A 23561-nucleotide genomic window follows, 5' to 3' on the forward strand; every position below is an offset into this window, starting at 1 on the left:
TATTATATGCACAAGAGCACATTTAAAACACCCAATAGGGTAAAAGAAATGATTGTGGTGTTGAAAAATAAATTTTTATGCACAGGAGTTATTAGTAAAGCCACATTCCCTCGTCTGTTTATGTGCATACATTTACATTTTCCCTTTTTTTTTTTCCTTTTGACCTTTATTTTCAGACACCCTGGCATGTTATCTTAAAGCTTTAATAAAACAGCAATTCACTCACACTTCTTATGCCCTACTAATTTGTCTGTGTTCCCATATACTGGGTTTCATAACTTTTATATGCAAATCAATACAAAACCCCTTTCATATCTCATTTAGATGATTGAATCCCAACCCCCAACTCTGCTCAAATGTGGAAGCAGAAGCTCACCACTCACCCAAGTTAAACTAAAAATGGTAAGGAAACCATATGCACCTTAGAAAGAAAACAAGACTCAAAGAAATCCACCTTATTTACAAGAAGCTAGTTTGGAAAATCACACCAATAAGAAGGAGAAAATCTTGCGCTTGGAAAAAGGAATTCTAGAATTCGTATGCAGCAATTCTAAAAGGTCGGGAAAAAAATTAATTTGAAGCCCAAATTAATTTGAATGTGACATTCATTTTCTAATAAAAGGAAAGAAATTCAAGTTAAATCTTTCAGCTCCATCCTGAACTCAGTCTACAATGTTTGGGTCTTGCAAGGAGCGCAGGGAATGACTAGAGTATACAGTGGTGAGCAGCATATTATTACGTCCACGATGAGCTCTGACACCTTGTGACAGGCTTCGTTATCCGTCAAAAAAAGCCATGAGATTTGCAACAGAATCCACCTCTTCATGCATTACTGTACTGCGAGCTCTCTCTCTTTTTTTTTTTTTAAATTATGTCTCTAGCCCTTGGGATTGTGAAGTTAACCTTGAGAACGTGAACCAACTTTAACCAGTGCAGTGATGTCTGAGTCTGCAGACAGCCTGAAACAATAGCTCTGGAGGATGAAAACTGCTGTATTCCTCTTGCCACGATTGTCTGGGAATCGCTCTCAGTCCCTGCCATTGCAACAGGCCTTGGAGACTGGTGTACCTCAGTCCCTCCTATTCTCTGTCTGTGATACATAACAGTCTAGTCTCCTGTGGGTTGTAATACTTTGATCTAATTTTGGCTGTGGGGTTTAGTAGTGTGGGGATGTGGGTGGTGCTGGTAGCCTGTGATAACCAGGAGATCAGATTAGATGATCTAGTGGTCTTAAATTCTATGACTATCTGCTGGTAGCACACTACAGAGTGAGGCAGTCTGTCACAGTCAAGTCTGAACATCTCCTGTGCTAGCTTAAGGTGCCCAATGTGGCACAGAGCCACCATTATTGCTGCAAGCCCTGAAACACGGCAGCACACAGTGTTGCCAATACTTGAAACATTTAGTGTTTTTCTTAAAACCCCAGATCCTGGAGTCATGTGATTGGGTGAGAATCTTGGCTTTCATTTACAAAAAATAGTTCCTTTTTAGCCTTTGAGGTTGGAAATAAATATTTGAAAATGTAACTTGAGTGCACTCTGAAGGCCCAAAACACAGAAGTCAAATAAAAAGATCCAAAATGTATATTTAAAAAAAAGAGGGAAAAAAAACAAAGCTTATGATTTTGGAGGGAGCAAGTTGTGATTTTTGGCATTTGATTCTAAGCCATTCAAAAATGTGTCATTGTCCCTTGTCACACACACCCATCCTAGCCCCTCTTTTAGGGGGGAAAAGGGCATTTCTCTACCTTTTTTTGTTGTTTGAAAAATACTGTGTGTGTGTGTGTGTGCGTGTGTGTATAAATAATTTTAATACTTTCAGAAGAATAAGGCCAACAAAAATTAAACTAGGAAAAAGGAACTATAATTTAACGACTATGCTTCATCACTGCACCTTCCCTTTTTTATCTTCTGCTCTGCTGTGAGGATTCATAAGGTTTCTAGGGGCACAGAACCTCCGAATGCTTCGATACAACCTAAGGCAGGGGAGGGAAAACTTTTTGGCCTGAGGGCCACATTAGGTTTCTGAAATTGTATGGAGGGCCGGTTAGGGGAGGCTGTGCCTCCCCAAACAGCCATGCGTGGCCTAGCCCCCAACCCCTATCCGACCCTCCCCCCCACTTCTTGCCCCCTGATGGCCCCCCTGGGACTCCTGTCTCATCCAACCCCCCCGTTCCCTATCCCCTGACGACTCCCTGGAACCCCTGACCCATCCACTCCTCCCTGTCCCCTGATCCCCCCACCTCTGATTGCCCCCCCCCACCCTATCCAACCCCTCCTCTACTTCCTGACTGCCCCCCCAGGACCCCTGCCCCCATTCAAAGCCCCTGTTCCCCACCCTCTGACCGCCCCAACCGCTATCCATACCCTACCCCCTGACTACCACCCTGAACTTCCCTGCCCTCTATCCAACCCCCCTGCTCCCTGCCCCCTTACCGCACTGCCTGGAGCACCGGTGGCTGGCAGGGCTACAGCCGCACTGCCCAGAGCACCGGGACAGGCAGCCATGCCGCCCGGCTGGAGCCAGTCACACCACCGTGCAGCACAGAGCACCGGGTCAGGCTGTGGCTCTGCAGCTGCGCTGCCCAGCAAGAGGTCACAGCCCCACCACCCAGAGCATTGCGGCAGTAAGCTGAGGCGCAGTAAGCTGAGGCTGCGAGTGAGGGAGGACAGCAGAGGAGGGGTCGGGGCTAGCCTCCTGGGCCAGGAGTTCAGGGGCCGGGCAGGAGGGTCCCGCAGGCCACATCTGGCCCGCGGGCCGTAGTTTGCCTACCTCTGACCTAAGGTGTCTTTGAAACACCATACAAGGACTGAAATGCAGTGATAATACATAGCACTTACATGCTTTTATGATGCCTCATTGTGTCAGTCCACAGTACACAGACCTTAATAAGTAGGTCTTTGAAACATACATTGGGCTAATTCAAAAATCAGTAAGTGGATCCTTGATGCCATGCATGACTATACTGTCAGCTTGTATGAACAGCATGATTAGAAAGTGTGCTCTGCAGGTACTGGACAGGATTCGGTGTGTAAGAAAGCCATATTCTAAAGAAGGAAAGAGAACATCAAAGGACCAGATCAAAGGAAGTAGGGCGATATTGTCCCCTCCACTAGCCAGACTTCAAACGCTCCAGTATAAGAGGAATCTCAGGTGGCACAGAGCTATCCTAACAGCTCAGATGCCAGCCTCTTCCCCAGGAGCTGATGCAGTGGCCATGGAAGAGGGGGCCTGGCTGGGGGCCCCCTGCACTCTGCTAATGACAATTAGCTGGGTGTAGAGTGGCCTCAGTCTGGGGGGAGCACAAAAGTCCGAAAGATCTAGGGCCCTGATCCTGCAGGCACTTCTGCACATGCTTAACTTTTACTCCTGGGGAAATTGTGTGTCACTGCACTTGGGCAGAATTCATGTCTCCTGCAGATTTTTTTGCTTCCCAGCAGAAAAATGTCTTCTGAAGGGGAAGCAAAGGGAAGACTCAGGAGTGGTCACGTGCCCCTCCCCAGCAGCACAGGCTGGTCAATTTGGAGCAGCTAGCAGAGATGCAAATCACCGCCATGGGAGTGGGGGCTGGGCAGTCTTGTGTGTGAGAGAGAAAGACCCTCTGTTCCTCTCACATTCTATTGTGGCATGCTCAGCATGGAGGGGCAGGGATTTGGGTTGTTTCTGAGGAGGTAGATGTGGGGCAGGCTCTGCCCCCTCAGGCAGAGAGAATGTAGCAGCCTGCCTGCTTAATGAATTGTTCCCATTGTCTCTGTGAATCCCCCAGGGGTATAAAACAGGTGTAAAAGTTTTAAGGCTCCTTTACATTGCCAGAGTGGTGTAAAGGAGTCTTATTTTAAAGGACAGTATGGCTTATATATGCTTATGGTGCTTTAACGATTAGAACTGGTCTAAACGTTTACACTGAAAACTTCCTATCAAAATATGCTCCATGAACTGTTTGCTACTGACCATTCTGGAGATGATCAGTAGCCAGTATAAACTGTAAGTTTAATTCCCAAGCCCTCATTTGCTCTTCAGTTACCTATGATGTAACAGTGAGCAAATGGCTGCATATATTTGTTGACTAATCACTAGAAATAAAATGTCAAACCTAGCTACATTACTATTAGACAAAGGAGGTTTGGGGATTTCTTCCAATGCTCTTCACTCCCATTCTCCATCCACTGCATTGTAGTTTAAATAAATTACTAAAATAATTGAAAGCAGAATGATTATATTGTGTCATTTTGACAAATACAATATGCAGAATTTTAAAATATTGTGTGCTTCATTTTTAATGTTTTGGCTCCGAATTCCCCCAGGAGTAAGTAACTTTATAGCCTGTGTGCAATCACTGAGTCCCACTGACATGGGAATGAAAGGAATTCCATAGCACAGAATAAGTTAGCATTACAAAGACAAGGTGGGTGAGGTAATAGTTTTTATTGGACCAACTTCTGTTGGTGAGAGAGACAAGCTTACACAGACCTGAAGAAGAGCTCTGTGTGAGCTCAAAATCTTGTCTCTCACCAAGAGAAGTTGGCCCAACAAAAGCTATTACCTCACCTACCTTGTCTTCCTAGAATCCTGGGATCTACATGGTTATATCACTGCATTCACATTACTGCACATTTTAGGGTTTCAAGTTCTTGCTATTTAATCTAGTGCCATTGTGTTCCAGGCTACACATGGTCTTGACTATCTTATGTGAACTTGTAGTCCACTAACCAGTTATGCTCTAGGTACCAGGATACAATTTTGAATCAATAAGTGATCAGCAAGGATACTGAGACCTTGTAAATTCTCTACATTTTGAGCCCAATTCTCTGCTTTCTAACTGTTTTATCTGCAGAGTGAAGGAATAATTGACAGAAAAATATATGTAGGAAGTAGCAAAGGTTGTTTAAATTATTCAAGACCTGCAAAACTACATTAAATTGTCATCCTCTCACATGCTGAAACAATTGTTTGGAGCACCAGACTAATAATTATAATACTAAAGATTTTTCTGTATATTTATGCTAATTTAACCAAATGATAGAAACAACCATAAGCTAAAAGATGAGTTGTATGATGAGTGAGATTTTCAAAAGCACTCAGTATTGGCCTATCTCTGTTCCCATTGAACATGAGAGCTTTACCATTGATTTCAATGGGAGTAGAGGTAGACCAACATGGCGTGAAGATCTCACCCAGAGAATATTATCTATAGTTTCACTCAACTGTGAATTACAAAATCAGACAGCAACTTTAAGGACCTGATCCAATTCCCAATGAAGTCAAAAGGAGTCTTTCTATTGATGTCAATGCACTTTCATTCAGACCTTAAGTCATTAAGCACACATGCCTGAGGTTGAGAGTATATTATGGTGTCTACCTGCATATTCATGTGTGTGTAAGAAGCAAGATTGTCTGTGTTTATCATTACATGGTGAAAGGATTTTGAATAGCTGACATTTATGCAATTCAAATAAGCATTTCTAACTATTTTACAGTTCTAACTTCTAAATTAATGTTGCTTAAACTGTCACATAAACCATTCAGCTAGGCTCTGTATTGAAAGAGCCATAATTTCAATACTAATTTTTAAAAAAAAAAACTTCATTGCATTCAATTAGTTAAGACTGCCACTTTGACTTTGATTACTTTATAATAGATTCTTTAGGCTTTATTATTCCTGATGAATTCTCATAATTTCATATTAAATTCATACATTTAACTTTATTGTGCTCAAAACCATCTTAATTTATTTTCTGCATCTACTTATTTATTCTGTGTTTTAGTTAAAAACAAATTGAAAGACAGTCTGCTGTTTGACCAAAGTAATACCTTCAGTCAAATGAATCTTTTGGGTTTGAGGCCTGTGTTATGCAGATGATCTGGGGAAAGCTTGTTATGGTTGACTTTAATTAAACATTGTGTTTTACACCCTATCATTCTCAAAACAGGTAAGATTTTTTGTGTTTAAAATATGGTTTTTAATCTGGCGGTGTCCCTTTAATTAGGCACAGGTTCAAGTGAGAATATTAGTCACAGTAGTGTATCAGCTTTTGTAAGTTCCCAGGCACTTTAAAGCCCTGATCCTTCAAACATTTACACACATGTGTTTCACTGTAAGCACAGTAACTAGTCTCAGTGACTTCAAGCTGGTAGGAACAGCAGACCATGGGGCCAGATACATCACCCGTGTAACTCATCAATTGAAGCCATGGAATTATAGCAGAGATGAAGTTGGCCCATTGTGTTTTAACAGGTGCCTCCAATAATTAACCCTATAATTGCTGTTATGTGTTTTTAAAGCAGTAAAGCACATATCTAAGAACAAAAGCAAAAATAATACTTCTGTTGTGCACTGTGGTAATAATACTTGAACTTTTACAGAGTCCCCAAAACACCTCATGAACATGCTTTGCAAATGCTAATGGATTAAGGCTTTGGGGGAGGGGATGGGCTCCCTGGGTCCCAGTGTCCTTTGGTTACCCTCACTTCTCCCTCCAGTTGGCAGTCTTTGGGGGAACCTCTCTGCAGGCCACCACCCACAGGCCAGGGTTTGGCTCTTGTTCCTTCCCGTTCCTTTGCAAGGGGAGGAGGGAGATCTGGATGGAACAAGGACCAGTCTCTCAGGTAGCCCCTAAAGTCATCTCTAAGGTCTCAGATCTACAGAGTCTATTGCCCCTTCACAGGATTTACCTTCTACCCCTCTTCCTGGGGCATATTGTTTACCGTCAGTCAGGATGGCTTCAGGAGCAACATGTCTCACATTTATCTCCTCTCTATTACCAGCAGTCCCTAGACAGAGTAACCTTTCTCCCATTCACCACCCCCTTCCTGTGGTAACTTTCCCCCTTTTAAGCTCCTCCCCCTCCTGGCTGAGCAAGCCTTGCAGGTGTGTCTCGTTGGCTCGGAACAGGCCCAGAGGAGCTCATTAGCCTCCTTCACATCGGAGTGAGGGTGTATCCCTTCACAAGGCTCAACACCTTTACAGATGGGGAGAACTGAGGTGCAGAGAAGCTAAGGCCAACACTTGCAGACATGGCAACTGATTTTTGGGAGCCTACTTGAGACACCTTGGGCCTGATCATCAGAAAGCACTGAACTTCCACAACTCCACATTAAAAGAGTGGGAGCAGTTTGTATTCATGAGTTCTGAAAGTCAGATCCAACAGGCCACAAGATGGGAACCCCAAAACAGTGACAACTTCTGAAAATTGGGGCCTAAACCCCAGATCTTCAAAGGTGTTTAGATGCCTAACTCCCATGAGAGTTAAATTCCTTTGAGGCTCTGGGCTTTAAGTGACACCAAAAGCCAGGCAGCAAAGTCTCTTGCTGAACCCAGAATAGAGCCGGGATTGTCAAAGAAGCCTACTGAACCTAGGTACCCCATTGAATCTGGACACCTACCCTCAGTGTCCTCTGACTACCCCAGCCAGACACCGTATGTCCTGATTCTAACTCCTTAACACAAGGTTTCCTCTCTAGTGATGACTGTTTCTACTCTCACACCAGCTGAGAAACGGGCCCGCTATCTTTTCTTGTTGGAAATCAGTCAAAACTATGAGCAATAATGTACAATTAGACATTGCTATAGGCCCCCACTTTACTCCCCCCACCCATCACCAAGCTTGGCCTACAGGTCTTCTTTCATTGGTTGCGGGGGGGGGGGGGGGAGGGCGGAATAATTCACAACCACTAAGGACAACTGGGATCAAAACAAATGCCAGATTAACCCAGTGTCCCATTCTAAAATATTTTGTAAATCCCTTTTGATCAGAGTCCCAAACTGAGCCAGTTCTCCATCTAAATGCAACAGTTTCTATATATCTATATCAAAAATAAAAAGCATTTTGAATTTCTATTAAGGTTTAATTAGTAATTAATATTTATGAAGCTATTGGATGAAATTGCTACAAGCTTAATAAATAAATTTTAACCTGTGAATATGATTTTGTTTTTTATAAAAAGCCTTGCATCTTAATAAACATATTTGTGTAACTATTATTTATTCATTAATTCATGTCTAATTCCAATTCCTCTTTGCTCCAGATGGAGGGGGGATGAGGAGAGGGCCCTCCAGGGACTGACACACTCATCGTTTTAATTCTCATTTTAGTTTCTATCACTACAAATTAAACGTTTACAAATCCTAAACAGGGTGTCTAGCAAATCTGATGTGTTGGCTAGATTCACCAGTCCATTAGAATCAGTGTTTCTTTGGTAAGTAAAGGGACAGGTTTGAAACCCAACTGTCCCATGCGCTTGCCCGTTATATATGCTGTCGGACAGCACATAGGTCACAGTCCTGTAGTCCCTGTGGACCTAACACTCCCATTGACTTCAGTGGGTGCTTTGTTTGTTTCAAGAATACAAACGATCCCGATGTGTCGAAAGAACAGTAAATATGGCAGGCGACCAGCTTGGCTTAACAGTGAAATCCTTGCTGATCTTAAACACAAAAAAGAAGCTTACAAGAAGTGGAAGATTGGACAAATGACCAGGAAAGAGTATAAAAATATTGCTCGGGCATGCAGGAGTGAAATCAGGAAGGCCAAATCACACCTGGAGTTGCAGCTAGCAAGAGATGTTAAGAGTAACAAGAAGGGTTTCTTCAGGTATGGTAGCAACAAGAAGAAAGCCAAGGAAAGTGTGGGCCCCTTACTGAATGAGGGAGGCAACCTAGTGACAGAGGATGTGGAAAAAGCTAATGTACTCAGTGCTTTTTTTGCATCTGTATTCATGAACAAGGTCAGTTCCCAGACTACTGCACTGGGCAGCACAGCATGGGGAGGAGGTGACCAGCCCTCTGTGGAGAAAGAAGTGGCTCGGGACTATTTAGAAAAGCTGGACGAGCAAAAGTCCATGGGGCTGGATGCACGGCATCCGAGAGTGCTAAAGGAGTTGGCGGATGTGATTGCAGAGCCGTTGGCCATTATCTTCGAAACTCATGGTGATCCGGGGAAGTCCCGGACAACTGGAAAAAGGCTAATGTAGTGCCCATCTTTTAAAAAGGGAAGAAGGAGGATCCTGGGAACTACAGGCCAGTCAGCCTCACCTCAGTCCCCGGAAAAATCATGGAGCAGGTCCTCAAGGAATCAATTCTGAAGCACTTAGAGGAGAGGAAACTGATCAGGAACAGTCAGCATGGATTCACCAAGGGCAAGTCATGCCTGACTAATCTAATTGCCTTCTATGACGAGATAACTGGCTCTGTGGATGAGGGGAGAGCAGTGGACATGTTGTTCCTTGACTTTAGCAAAGCTTTTGACACGGTCTCCCACAGTATTCTTGCCAGCAAGTTAAAGAAGTATGGGCTGGATGAATGGACTATAAGGTGGGTAGAAAGCTGGCTAGATTGTCGGGCTCAACGGGTAGTGATCAATGGCGCCATGTCTAGTTGGCAGCCGGTATCAAGTGGAATGCCCCAAGGGTCGGTCCTTGGGCCGGTTTTGTTCAGAATCTTCATTAATGATCTGGAGGATGGTGTGGATTGCACTCTCAGCAAGTTTGCTGATGACACTAAACTGGGAGGAGAGGTAGATACGCTGGCGGGTAGGGATAGGATACAGAGGGACCTAGACAAATTAGAGGATTGGGCCAAAAGAAATCTGATGAGGTTCAACAAGGACCAGTGCAGAGTCCTTGGACGGAAGAATCCCATGCACCGCTACAGACTAGGGACCGAATGGCTGGGCAGCAGTTCTGCAGAAAAGCACTGTTACGAATTATACCTAATAGGTCAAGCACACAAACTTCTGCGAATTATACCCGAGATGTCACGCACAAGAACTGCTGCGAATTATACCCGAGAGGTCACGCACAGTTCGAGTCTAGGCTGACGCACACGAACAAAGTCCACAACTGCAGAGTTCTCAAAGATACTAAATTTATTACGCTCGAGCGTGGTGCCCCCCTGCTAGTCAGGAGGGGAAATGTACAAAATACATACACACACTGTATGTAACTGCAGACAGGGGAAGCTGGCACCGTTCAGACAATAAGGACACATGTTTGACACATGCTAGAAGTATAGGGAATGCTGTTGTTGATGAATCATGCAGGAGGCCCAGAACTCATTTTTTGCCACTTGAACTTCAGTCATTTCAGGTTCTGCTCTAAATGTAACTTTCAAGATGATTCAAATGTGGGGACATTCCAGACTCAGGCTCTGACTAAGCCTGTGAAGTTGCTACGTCATGGCTTGAACCCTGATGACTTTGTTCTCTGACTGAGATGGGATTGTCCTGTGGGATTGGCACACAAAGGGGGCTCTTGGCATCTGGATTCCCTCCCCCAGGCAGGTGGAAGGAAGAAGGCAACAGTCTTTGCGATACCATCACCCCTCCCTCAAACTCCACAGAGAGCCCCCCATGGGGTCGGAGATCCACGGACGGGTGTGTACACGTCATCCCACCCAAACCCACAGGGAATTATCTACGGTCATTTGAATTTTCCCACAGAGCCCCTCCCATGTCAGGACATTCCTCCTTTAAGGGCGCTTCCAGGGGCAGGGGTGGCCTTGGTGGCCCATCTCGGTTGGCGATTCATGGTCAGGGAGCTGGAGATGGTGAGAGTGAACCACAAAGCCCGTGAGAAGCTATAGGGCCTTCACGTTACTGACCCTGGCCTCTGCAGATCCCCCCACCCAATACCTAACCCACAGAGAAGAAATCACATTTCTATGTACCATGTAAAAGGTAGAAACTGAAGCAGAGGGAGCACTACCTGAGCCTGCTGGGAGTTTCCTGCTGCGGTGATTATAATCCTGGGACACGTCTGAGCAACTAGAGCTATTCTCAACTAATAACAACCGTTCCAGATGTCGCGCCCACCTCCACGTAAGGCCTGCAAGGTTGCCGGGACACTTCAGGAATGTCAGGCAAAGCAATCTGGCAGCCTCTCTAATACCACATTTTTAAGTATGGCAGGGAAGGGTTCTCCTTGGGCATTGCCTCAAGCAGGTTTGCTCGCCACCATCTCTACAGCTTTACACAGGCAGCTTTACACAGGCATTGGTAATTTCTTCCTCTCCGCAGTTTCCATAATATCCAGAGTATGCCACGTGTCCGAGCTCCCCCTAATGGTTGTGGAATAAATCATACGCATTAGAAAGAAGAATGAATGGTTAATTGTGACAACGATTAATTAAATATAGGGCACCTGCTTGTGGTGCAAAGGGGCTTATAAAGCTGACTTACTGGGCTCTGTAACCATCCCAGTAGCCTCCAGGTCTGTGTCACTGGCATGGCTGAAATGGTGCAGGCACCCTGGTGATCCCTAGCTAGCATAGCGTCCCGTTGGGTTGAACTCCAGCCATTGCAGGGTAGGGAAGCTGTAACTTGCACCAGGGGGAGAGAGAATGGGGGAACCGGTCCCCAGCTATTTACAGGATCAAGAGGAGCAGAAAGGTGGCATTCAGCAGCCTTTCCCACCACCCTTTGGTCCAGCATTAAATTCAGGTCAGCCAGACCCAAGGCCTGGACTCTTTCCAAATAAATAGCAAAGTCTATCACTCTTTTTGAATTACATTATGGGAGATACAGTTATGTCATGGCTCCCTGGAGAGTTATGGAGACTTCTCTGACCTCCAGACATCCGTGAGCTGGGGTTGTACATTCGTTGTGAGGGGGAGTCTTCTTCTGATTTAAACTCCAGTGGGCAGGTAGCATGGTGATCATGCATCATCACTGTTTATAACATCAGACATGGGGACAGGGATTCAGCAGCCTTCATGGAGTTAGCAGGCTTTCAGAGAGAACCCAAGAACATGTCTGAGTTTTCACACACATTCAGGATTGGATATTAACATTCAAGCTCAGGTATTATATAGCTTCTGAAGATCAAATCCTATAGCATCTAAGAGGCAGTCTCCCCATCGCTTTGCACCTTGACACTTCTCTCAGTTTCCTTTAGAGAAGAGGGAAATACATTTGCTGATTTGCACCTCAGAAATTCAGAAACCATCAGTCACTATCTCCTCTCTGGTGACTACGAAGGATCACAAGTGCCTAATTCTTGAGGCTTCTGTCTTCTGAGTTGATGTTTCATAGCAAGATTTATCCAAAATAGTGGGAAGAAAGTCAGAAGAGTGTTAGTGGTAAAGAATATGAGCACCTGAAAGCTATTTATTTCAATTAATGGGTCACTGCCCAGCACACTTAGAATTTCCCATCTCATTGATTCACCCAGCATGTGTCTATGCACATGCTCATATTTTCAGATTTTCCATCCCATTTCATCCAGACCAGCAATGTCTGGAAAAACTTGTTAGCAGCACAATTTCTGTCTGGCACTACCTGAACTCCACTGATAAGATTAAGCTGTAGCCAAAGACCTTATTGCTTTATATTTCACAGTGACCAGACGGCTTCTAGAAAGCAACAGCAAAGCCATATGGATTCCTCTATTACAGCTGGCTGCCAATAAAAATGCAAAGTTGTCTTAAAACAATGCAATTTGAGAGAGATGTCAAAGAAATTCCATCTAGGACCTAAAGAGAGTTTAAACATAAGGGGGGTGAGGGGGAAGCTAGCAAAGTAGCAGTATTATTGAGCCATTTTCAAGTAATATACACCTATTACTACAGACAGGCCATATTAATACTGAATTTCATGCTAGAAGATAGAAGCACTTTACCTTCGAACAAGACTTGACAGAGCAGCTCAGAGAGCTTGGAAGTACAATGAGTCTGGGGATGTATCAGCTGGCCTAACAAGTCCTTCCATCTCTACATTCCACAGACTTTAGGCAGAGCGCTAAGCAAGGCTAAGATAGGAGTAGTCCCATCCTGCACTGCATCTCAGGGACACCCCTCTCTGCTTTCTCCTTGCTCTGGAAGCAGGGAAGTAATCATTTGCTACCAGTCTACACCAGTAGCAAACTTCCACAGCTCCTCAGCTGTTCTGGCTGATACACTGGGGGTGCTGAGACTCCTTCCACACGCCACTTCTTCCCACCCTCCTGCTTTGGGGGCGGGGGTGAGAATGATGGGTAGGAAGCCCATGCAGGAAGGTAATTAGGTTCTTACTTCCCCAGGCAGGAGTGTAGTCTAGTGGGGTCCTCTGAGTCTGTGTTCTTTCTCCTTTCTGATGACAGTGCTGTGATCTCAAACTGGATATTGGAGTTTTGCTGTGAACATGTTTTTTTCCCCTTCAGAAATTCTCGGGGTAAATGCTGTTCCTTCACATAGTGCAGTAGAATTTGGTTTGTCATCCGCTAAGGATTTCAATAATGCATTTCCTAAGAAATATATGCAAAAGCCATGCCGTTATTTAAAGGCCAAGAATATGCTCAGCGCTGTGCAAGAGCCAAAATGACCCAGCGCGCCAAGGAATTTACAGTCCAAGGAAATAACATTAGTCAAAAGGGCACTGAACTGGGAGCCAGGAGAGCTCAGTTCTGACTCTGCCACAGACCTGTGCTGTGTGACTTAAGGCAACTCAGTCTGCTCCTTTGTGCCTCAGTTTCCCCATCTGTAAAATTGGGATGCTACCTACTGAACTGTGCAAAGCGCTTTGAGACTGACGGATGAAAAGGGCCCTGAATAAAGTAACTCACAGTACCATGCAGGAGCGTTTGCAGAACTGGGCCCTCAGAGACAGGGAGAAGCTGGGAAGCCCAGAGAAAGGGTTAATTTACAGTCTCTACAGTACATCAATTCACAGTGCCTAGAACATTGTCAGGAACCAAACAATTTGTGCCATTTGCAACCAAAATACCAAGAGCTCATTTAAGCACCGGATAGAGACACATCTTTGGTTCCGACATTGATGTGCCACAGAAGCTCCCCTTGTAGGCAAGCCAGCATACAACACTTCACCAATCATTTCCTTTAGACAAGCGCAATCTTTGATGTTTGCCCTTTGCAGAATATTTAAAGTCATTTCAGCAGTTCCTGTCACGCAGTCACATCAGCTTGTCTGTCAGTGGACCTTTGTCTCCCTCCTGTGTTCAAGGTGGGCTACTGCCTTCCCCCCGCACTGAACAAGCCACTGGGCTCTGCTCAGGGGTGACTTACAAGAGAAGAAAGAGGCATCAGGGTAACAACGGGAGGAATATGTTTGGCAACAATAGCATTCAGAGGCCAAATAAATGATTCTTCTGGAGTCATCTGTACTGCCACAACTCCAAAGGATATTGTATACTCATTTGCAGCACTGGACATTCGGGTGAAGAAAATACACCTGCTATAAATTATTTTAAAGAAAATATTTGCAAGACATGCAAAGTGGGGGCTGCATTCTGCTCTCACATGCACTCTCGCAATCCCACCGACTACAGGAACTTTCCGTGGGTGTCTACAGGAACACCACTAATACTAGTAATAATCATTAGGATGCTCTCCTCTTGCTGCATTACACAGTCTGATCCTATAAGACATATCGCAGCATTCTGCCAAGCAGCAGCACAGTTTAGTGGATAAGATAGTGGCCTGGGACTCAGGAGAACTGAGCTGTATTCCTGGCTCTGACACTGACCTGCTGTGCGGCCTTGGTCAAGTCATGTCCCACCTCTGTTTCCTTTTCCCTGTCTATTTAAAGCATAAGGCTCTTTGGGGTAGGGACTGTCTTACTATGTGTTTATTCAGCACCTAACATGGCAGGACACAGTTCTACCTTGGGTCCACTTGTGTAGTAAAAATAATCTATAGTAATAATCTGCACCAGTGCCAGAAGAAGTCATGTTTTAGATCATAAAATAATGCAGTATAGTCTTATGCATCTTGTTTCACAGAGTTGCAAAGCTGATTCTAGCTGTAGAATTTGAATCACTCTTTCAATCGTGCTCCTCTCCAAATTCAGAGAAGCTGCCCCATTGCCCAGCCCCTGGTGCCCCATTGCTCATTAAGTAAGGGGCACTAGGTCAGGATGTTTGAACTTCTCGGGCAGATCTGTGCTGCCCAAATTTCAATCTGCCCGGGTGCTCTCTCCATCAACCCAAACACCTTCTGCAGACATGAAATGCAGCAAAAGGAGATTCTATCATTCACAACACACAGTGAATTGAGTATGGATGAAATTACCCTCGTTTCTTCCTGAGACAGACAGATATGATCTGAAATTACTTCCACATTTCAAAATAGTCCCCACAAAATTACTCTACAAATGTAGCTGTTTAGTTGTCATAAAACCCTAACTCTGCATTTAATTTCTCAGTGATCTAAAGTTGTTTAGCTGAACACACTACTCCCCCCACCCCCGAAGACTTTGTTAGCTTAAACATTTTCCATGATAGTTCCAAGTGAACCCGAAACTGTGGGCCAAGTTGAAGATGATGGGAGCTGTCTGATCCAACAAAGAGAGCACTGGGACATGAGTTAGGAGTACAGCTGAGCTCATAATTAATTTTTAGGTTTGGTGGACTAACCAAAAAATAAAAAAAATTAAAAAAAATTTTAAATCAGTTCATTTCAAACCAGAACTGAGTTTTGGGGAGTTTTCTTGCTGAAATAAGAAACAACCAAACCAAATAAATCATTGGGGTCAAACAAAATATTCTGGTTATTGTTGCAAAACGGTATTTCAGAGGGAAGCAGTTTGTTTCTAAAATATCAAAACAAACCATTTAGACTTTTTTCCTCATATTTTACTTGGCCAAATTCTACCAGAATTCAGGAAGAGTTTTGGTGGCCCTGAAACTGCATTTTGTGGGGAATTTACTAATTCAACTGAGAAATTTCACCCAACTCTCGTTAAGAGGCCTGGGCTGGGCTGCAAGGAGCTTCTGCTCTTAGTTGGGTAGTGACTGTCCCTGTACACTCTGGAGTGCCATCCAGCCCAAAAGAGGTGTGCAGGGAGGCAGAACCCTGGCCCTGAAGGGCTGTACAGCAACACGTGGGTGCATGCTCCCTGTGTGGATGCACAATGCCCCCTAGTGCTCCCACTGGGGGGGGTGCAGCTCCGCATCACCCCAATGCAAGACTGAAGCAAAAAAAAACAACCACCCCACAACAGACTTCTATACTAGCAAATCAGAAGCAAAGCAAACAAATACATGCATGCCGTTAGAGAGAAAAGCAGTCTCTAAGCAAGTTATTCTTGTTCATTTATTTATTTTATAGATTTACACAAAAGCAGTTGCGGAGGAGGAATTTGATCAAATGTTAGTCTCTAAGGTGCCACAAGTACTCCTTTTCTTTTTGCAAATACAGACTAACACGGCTGCTACTCTGAAACCTGTCATTATGCAAGGCACTGAATTTAGCCATATGAAGTGGAAATCTATCAACTTCATGAAAAAACTCATACAGATACAGACAGACATCATCTTCCTTTCCAAATGCAAACAGATGGACATATTAGTCTCTAAGGTGCCACAAGTTCTCCTTTTCTTTTTGCGAATACAGACTAAAATGGCTGCTACTCTGAAACCTATCAAATAAAGTGAGTCTCTTTAGAGAAACTATCACTGCCTGAAATACGGTAATCCCCAAATTTTCCTGTGTGTACAACCTGCAGAGTGTGTTGGGATTTTCATTATTTTTCAAAGAGGCAACTCTCACCAAGGTCAGCGCAAGCAACATGCGTAAACATCCACGTGTTGGTCTGAAAACATAGGGATGTCTCCTAAGAACAGATTCGCATAGAGCACCTCATTGTGGGGTATACAGTGCTGTGGACTGGGTTAACAACAAGATGGGTGGCAAGGGTACGTGAATATTATTCCATGCTTGTATCAGAGAGAATCTGTAAACCAAATCTTCAAAAATAATCTCTCAAACTCTGGTCCTTATCTGGCCCCATTGCCATAGTATCTGAGTGCCTCACTATCCTTAATGTCTTTATCTGCTTAACAGCCCTGTGAAGTAGGGATGTTCCATTATCCCCATTTTACAGAGGGGGAATGAAGGCACAGAGAGGCTAAGGCCAAGATTTTTAGAGTGATTAGTGGTTTTGAGTACATCAGTTTTTGGGTGTCCAATTTGAGACATCTTAATGGGGCCTGATTTTCAGAGTGTGGGTTGCTTTTCACTTTCTGAAAATCAGAGCCCTTCAAGGCACCTCAAGCTGAGCACCCAAAATTTGAAGCACTTAAAACCACTAGTCACTTTTGAAAAGCTTGGCCTAAGTAACATGCCCAAGGTCACACAGAAGAAGTCTGTGGCAGAGCAGGGAATTGAAATGCTGCCTGAGTTCCAGGCTAGCACCATAACCATTGAACCATCCTTCCTACATGGTACAAGAGCACCCTGAAGAGCGCATTTGTGATGTCAGAGATGCACTGAGCCATCAACCTCATTACTGACCACTAAATCTGGACTCTGCCTGACTTCTGAACACAGCATGATGGTCTGAGCTATTGCATGGCTGGTTAATTTATTATTAGGGCTGTGATTTTTCAAAAGGAACCCAAGAGCATTGGATCGCTGCTACCTCCCCTGAAATTCATATTTCTTTTTTAACAGCTAGTAAATTTTGTCAATGTTTAAGTACTAATTCTGTGTCATTATTTACACTAGCACTTTTGGGCCTCAGCTGAGATCAGGGACACGTTATGCAAGGTGCTGTACAGACACATTCAGAAACAGACCAGAGTTAACAATCTAAACAGACCGTAAGGGAGGGGGTAGGGTGAGGCAACATGACTTTTCTAGGGTATAGAATCCAAGTTTCCTGAATCCCAGTGCTCCACTATCATGCTGCCTACCTTAATAACAAGCATATCTGAGTACATAGCAGTTAAATTTTCAAAGAGTTTTAAACCCATTTGGACTGTATCTATCTTGTAATTGTGTTAATACATTGAAGAGTCTGGGCCAAATCCTACCCTCCATTTTACTAGTACAACCCTGCGCAGACTTCAATGGCAATAAAGTCAATAAGGCTACACAGCTGGAAACAGGAACAGAATTTGGCCCAGTTAAAAACATATTTATTCATGTTCGACAGCTGTCAGGACCAATTCTGCTCTGAGGCCTTGTGTGCATTAAGGATCCTTGCATCAGCGTATCTACAGAGAGTTAGACAGAAATCAGTGGACTCCATAAATTCATAGATTCCAAGGCCAGAAGGGATCAATGTGATCAGCTAGTCTGGCCTCCTGTAAGCACAGGCCAAGATCAAAGCCAGTAGAACAACTCGTGGAACTGCTGAGGGTTGCAGACTCTGGCCCTTCATCAATTACATCCGCTAGTTGTTTTCTAATTAATTCATGTTTGGAGATCGAGACTAATTCTGGGCCACCATATGCCCTTTACAATCCCATGGACCCCAGCTCAGCCCTTAGTGTGAGTGTGATGCCTGTGAAGGCCAAAGGGAGCTGCCCCCAGAGTCAGGACTCCCAGATCCAACTCAGATGTGGTGCAACTCAATGGTGATCAATTCTGCTCCAACTGACAAGGCTGAAATGCAGTAGGGGTCAAGTCTACACTTCTGCATATAGGTCTGTGTAGACATGTGTGGCCCTCCCTTGCCACGCCTCTTTGCTACAATCTGTCAGAGCCAATAGAGTAAACTGCCATTTCTGTAAACTCTTGCATTTGGCACTCGTGAAGCAGGGACTGGAGTCAGGCACAGTACAAGTGACCATCACCACACAGCACTACCATACCCAGTCCCAGCTTTAAACAACCTGCCTATCCAGGCACAGCCTTCTTTTGTGCACTGACATAGAATCATAGAATCATAGAATATCAGGGTTGGAAGGGACCTCAGGAGGTCATCTAGTCCAACCCCCTGCTCGAAGCAGGACCAATTCCCAGTTAAATCATCCCAGCCAGGGCTTTGTCAAGCCTGACCTTAAAAACCTCTAAGGAAGGAGATTCTACCACCTCCCTAGGTAACGCATTCCAGTGCTTCACCACCCTCTTAGTGAAAAAGTTTTTCCTAATATCCAATCTAAACCTCCCCCACTGCAACTTGAGACCATTACTCCTCGTTCTGTCATCTGCTACCATTGAGAACAGTCTAGAGCCATCCTCTTTGGAACCCCCTTTCAGGTAGTTGAAAGCAGCTATCAAATCCCCCCTCATTCTTCTCTTCTGCAGACTAAACAATCCCAGCTCCCTCAGCCTCTCCTCATAAGTCATGTGTTCTAGACCCCTAATCATTTTTGTTGCATTTTAGTTGTGGAACTACATCAATGCAGTTCCACATGCATCTTGACACAATGTATAAGTACCTTCATGGGGAACAAATATTTGATAACGGGCTCTCCCATCAAGCATAACATGATCCAATAGCTGCAAATGGAAGCCAGACAAATTCAGACTGGAAACAAGGACACATTTTTAACAGTGAGGGTAATTAACCACGCCAAGGGTCATGGCGGATTCTTTGTCACTGGCAATTTTTAAATCAAGTTTGGATGTTTTCCTAAAAGATCAGGCTCATAATGTATTTAGGAATTGCTCTTCCTTATTCTTTCTGCTGAATTCCAACACAAAGCTCCTATTCCCTTTCTTCTCTTTGCCTGTTTTAATTTTCTTAATGAATACTGATGCCTGAGTTATAGCTGAAAGTCATTGACTGAAGACTTCCTGTTATTGACTATCTCTTTGCTGTGTCATCCAAAGTTGACCTTGAGAAAAATACCTAATACATATTCATATCTCCATTTAGTTTAATCATTAGCTCCTCTGTATACCTAATTTATCACCATAACCATGTCAACGTATGAAACCTGCAATTTTCCTTTCTACATACTGTTGATGTAGTAATAAGACATCAACTTCATGATTACTAATATGCTATTCTAAATTAATACCTCCCGGTCTTCGAGGTGGATATAAAGGCGGATGGGTTTTGCCTTTATTTCACACACTGTCATACTGTTCTATTAGCCCAGCCATTATTCATAGCAAGTTACTCCATTTGTTCCTTAAAAAATTCATTAAAAAGAGGCAACAAAGCAATTTTTATCATAAGTCCTATGAATTAGAAAGGAAACCAAGTCAGTAAGGGCCTGTTAGAAAGCTCAGGAAGGACTTCCACAGACATCAACAGGGTTTGATTCTAAAAGCGCAATCCTGCATATAGTTATTCGTGGGCGTCGTTCTTACTGTCATGAGTAGCCCCACTGAAGTACAAGCAGTGATAGTAACAATGCCTAGCTGTTATATAGCACTTTTCGTCAGTACATCATAATGCTGCTTGCCTCCTTTGTAAAGTGCTTTATCTCCATTTTTTACTGATGGGGAAACTGAGGCAGACAGTGGTGCTATGACTTGACCAAAGTCATCGAGCAGGTGAGTGGCAGAGCTGAAAATAGAAATGAGGTCTTCTGAATTTCTGTGCACTGCTCTGCCCACTAGGCTGCACTGCCAACAGCTATTATGCCCAGGGGTATGTACAGGGCTGAGGCCTGAGTTGGATTTAAGCTCAAATATGTAAGTCATGAAGATACTTTAAGGCTGCCTGATTGACATTTGAGTCAGCAGGGATTTAAAGGAAGAGGTGTGTCCTTATTCTAGAGGCAGAGGTGCAAAGTGACAGGCCTCTGGGACCTCAGTGTTCATGGGGGGAGAGCTTTGTTCTGTGTTCCTTTGGGAGTCTATGTTTGAATTAATAAAGCGTGCCCTGAAGAAAGGGCCTGAAAGAGACTTGGGTGTGGCACTGGTAAGGGAGCTCACCAGCATACAGGGTCATATGCAATAATTGTGGCAAGAGAAATCATTGTCAAAGCTTGCCAACTAGGAAAGCAAAGAAATAAAAGCACCCTACCGAGGAATGCTATAGCTTAAATATTCTCTACAAGAAAGGAACTGAGATGTACATAGCTGCCAAACTGAGGCACCAAGCAGTGGCTCAGAAGATGATGCCTTTGCATGTATCTGATGTAAATGTAGAGCAAAAACAGCAAAACATAAATAGTTTGAAAGGCTCAGACTAGCACCAGATGCAACATCAAGGGAGCAGCACACAAGGTTACAATTACTTCCTCAGCATAGGCAAGAAGAAAGTGAAGTTGAAAACAAGCAAAGACAAATTAAAATTACATGACAGCACGATCATAAGATCACTGGGACGATGTACAAGCAGAATACCAAGGAAAAGTACACAGGATGAAATTTCAGTATTACAGACAACACAGAAGTCAGTGCTGTCAGCTAAAACGTGTGAATTCATGAACATGGAGACACTAGACCTGGAACAAACAATTAATACAATAGATCAGTGGTCCCAAACTTTTGAGGGTTGAACCCCTCCTTACCCCTGTCTTTGCCTCCTCATCCCCCTTGAGCCAGGGCTTGGAGCACGGCGGCGGCTCGTGGAGGGGACCACGGATGAGGTAAAGGGGCCAAGGCTGGAGGTAAAGGTAAAGGACTGCAGCTTGGGGTGGGTCTGGGGCCGCAGCTGGGGGCAAGGACGGGAGTGGAGCTGCAGCCAGGTCCACGGCCAGGTGCAGCCCCACTCCCAGCCTTGACCCCAGCCTCAGCCCCAGGCTGGGAACAGAGCTGCAGCCAGCAGCCGAAGCTGGGGATGGGGCCAGGAGCGCGCACGGCTGGGAGCTGGGTACGTAGTGAGGGGCCAGATCAGACCAGAGCTGGGGGGTGGGGAGGGGCTGAGTGGTGCTCCCTCCTCGCCCCCATGGGGGCTGGCCCTGGCCTTGTCACGCTCCCCTGGACAGTCATCCATGCCACCCTAGTGGGGTGCGCCACATACTTTGGGGACCTCTGCAATAGACACACAAGCAAAATAAAAAACAGAGCTAGAGCAGACAACGCACTGTGGCGTTCCTGCAGCAAAGCTGCTGAAAGATTACCAAGATGTTTCTGAAGGACTGTGGTGTCTTCCCAGGCACATTGCGCCCGGAAATAAATAAAACAATTATGCCACTACGGCACCTGCCTCTCAGAGTATCCATTTCATGAAGAGAAAAAATACTGGAAGCAATAAAGCAAGGGAAGGGAAAGAAGGTATTATTGCTCAAGTCACAGAGCTTGCAAGCTGGAGAAGCAGCATGGTAGCCCTTGAGAAGCCACCCAAGCTACGTATTTACATGGACCCAAGCAATTTAAATAAAGCACTTAAAAGGGCTCACTGCCAAATGCCTACAATTGAAGAAATATTACCTGACTTGGCAAAAGCAAAAATAGTCTCAATACTCAGTGCCAAAGATAGATATTGGCAAGAGCTACTGGATAAGGAAAGCCACTATTTCACCACAGTTTGGACAGCAACAGGTAGCTACAGATGGCGGGGAGTGCCCACATTGAAAAGGAATGTCTTGCAATAGTATTCCCATGTGAAAAGTCCAACCAGTATGTTGAAGGACAGGAAATCTTTGAGTAGAAAGTGACCAAAAATCACTATAGTGTTTTTTAAAATCAGCTGCTAGCAGCCCCAAAGCACCTTCACTGAACACCACTGAAATTTCAAAGCTGCAGCTTAGATGTACACCCCAAGAAAGGAACTGAGATGTACACGGAGACCTTCTTTATCCAAAGCAGCCTTGCAGTTTGAAAATATGGCAACAGAATAAGCATGAAATCTTCAGATTAATAGAAATACAGAAACACAGAAAGACATGGAAAGCATCTTCCACGGCAGTTATGTGCCAGTTTCAAGGCAAAGGCTGGAAAGAATCTGAGAACAAATCATGCAAGACAAAAGACTGACAAGTGCTAACATCTGTCATTCCATCAGGGTGGTCAGACCCCAGAGAGAAGCCCACCTGCCTCTCAAGAATACTGGAACTATCAAGAAGAGATGAGTGTATAAGGTACCATCTTATATAAAGGCAGTCAAAGCATAATACCCAAATAATTGAGATTAGAAACTTTCCCAAGAATACTTTGGAACCATTCTGAAATAGAAGCCTGTATCTAGAAAACCAGAGATGCCGTATACTGGCCAAACATGAACAAAGATATCCAAGTCCTGGTGAGCCGCTTTGATACATGTGGGGAAATGCAGGCCAAGCAGCAAAAAGAGGCAATGAAAATACACAGCATTCCCAGCAGACCTTGGTGGAAAGTAGGAATGGATCTTTTCATAGAATCCTACAATTATAGAATATCAGGGTTGGAAGGGTTCTCAGGAGGTCATCTAGTCCAACCCCCTGCTCAAAGCAAGACCAATCCCCAACTAAATCATCCCAGCCAGGGCTTTGTCAAGCCTGATCTTAAAAACTTCAAAGGAAGGAGATTCCACCACCTCCCTAGGTAACCCATTCCAGTGCTTCACCACCCTCCTAGTGAAAAAGTTTTTCCTAATATCCAACCTAAACCGCCCCCACTGCAACTTGAGACCATTACTCCTCGTTCTGTCATCTGCTACCACTGAGAACAGCTGAACTCCATCGTCTTTGGAACCCGCTTCAGGTAGTTGAAAGCAACAAACTACCTCATTATTGTAGACTAGTATTCAGACTTCACTACTGCAGGGACCATCCTAGACAAAGCAATGAAAGCATGTTATAACAGCAGGCACATCATATAGACAATATAGGACCCAAGTTCACTTGCAGTCGGTTTGTGCAATTTACCCAGGAATGGGAATTCAGTCATACCCACATCATTACCAGTCACGTAGCAAAGCTGAATCACAGTTAAATCTGCTCAAGTTCTAATAAAGAAAGCCACAACAAGCAAAGAAAATATATGGCAAGCCATTCTTAAATGGAGAAGTGATTCCACAGAAATC

At 44.3% G+C, this 23561-nt stretch overlaps 1 protein-coding gene across 1 annotated transcript in view; it reads left to right on the forward strand.

Annotated features, from left to right (window-relative positions):
* The first annotated feature begins 565 nt into the window (after positions 1–565).
* The window catches only part of ADSS1 (adenylosuccinate synthase 1), a 229782-nt gene continuing 206786 nt past the window's right edge, over positions 566–23561 (forward strand). The window contains exon 1 of the mRNA XM_073349803.1: positions 566–569. The gene's annotated coding sequence lies outside the window, so the exon portion shown is untranslated. The remainder of the gene's footprint in view (positions 570–23561) is intronic.

Source organism: Lepidochelys kempii, chromosome 6 (genome assembly GCF_965140265.1).
Source record: "Lepidochelys kempii isolate rLepKem1 chromosome 6, rLepKem1.hap2, whole genome shotgun sequence".
Taxonomy (NCBI): domain Eukaryota; kingdom Metazoa; phylum Chordata; order Testudines; family Cheloniidae; genus Lepidochelys; species Lepidochelys kempii.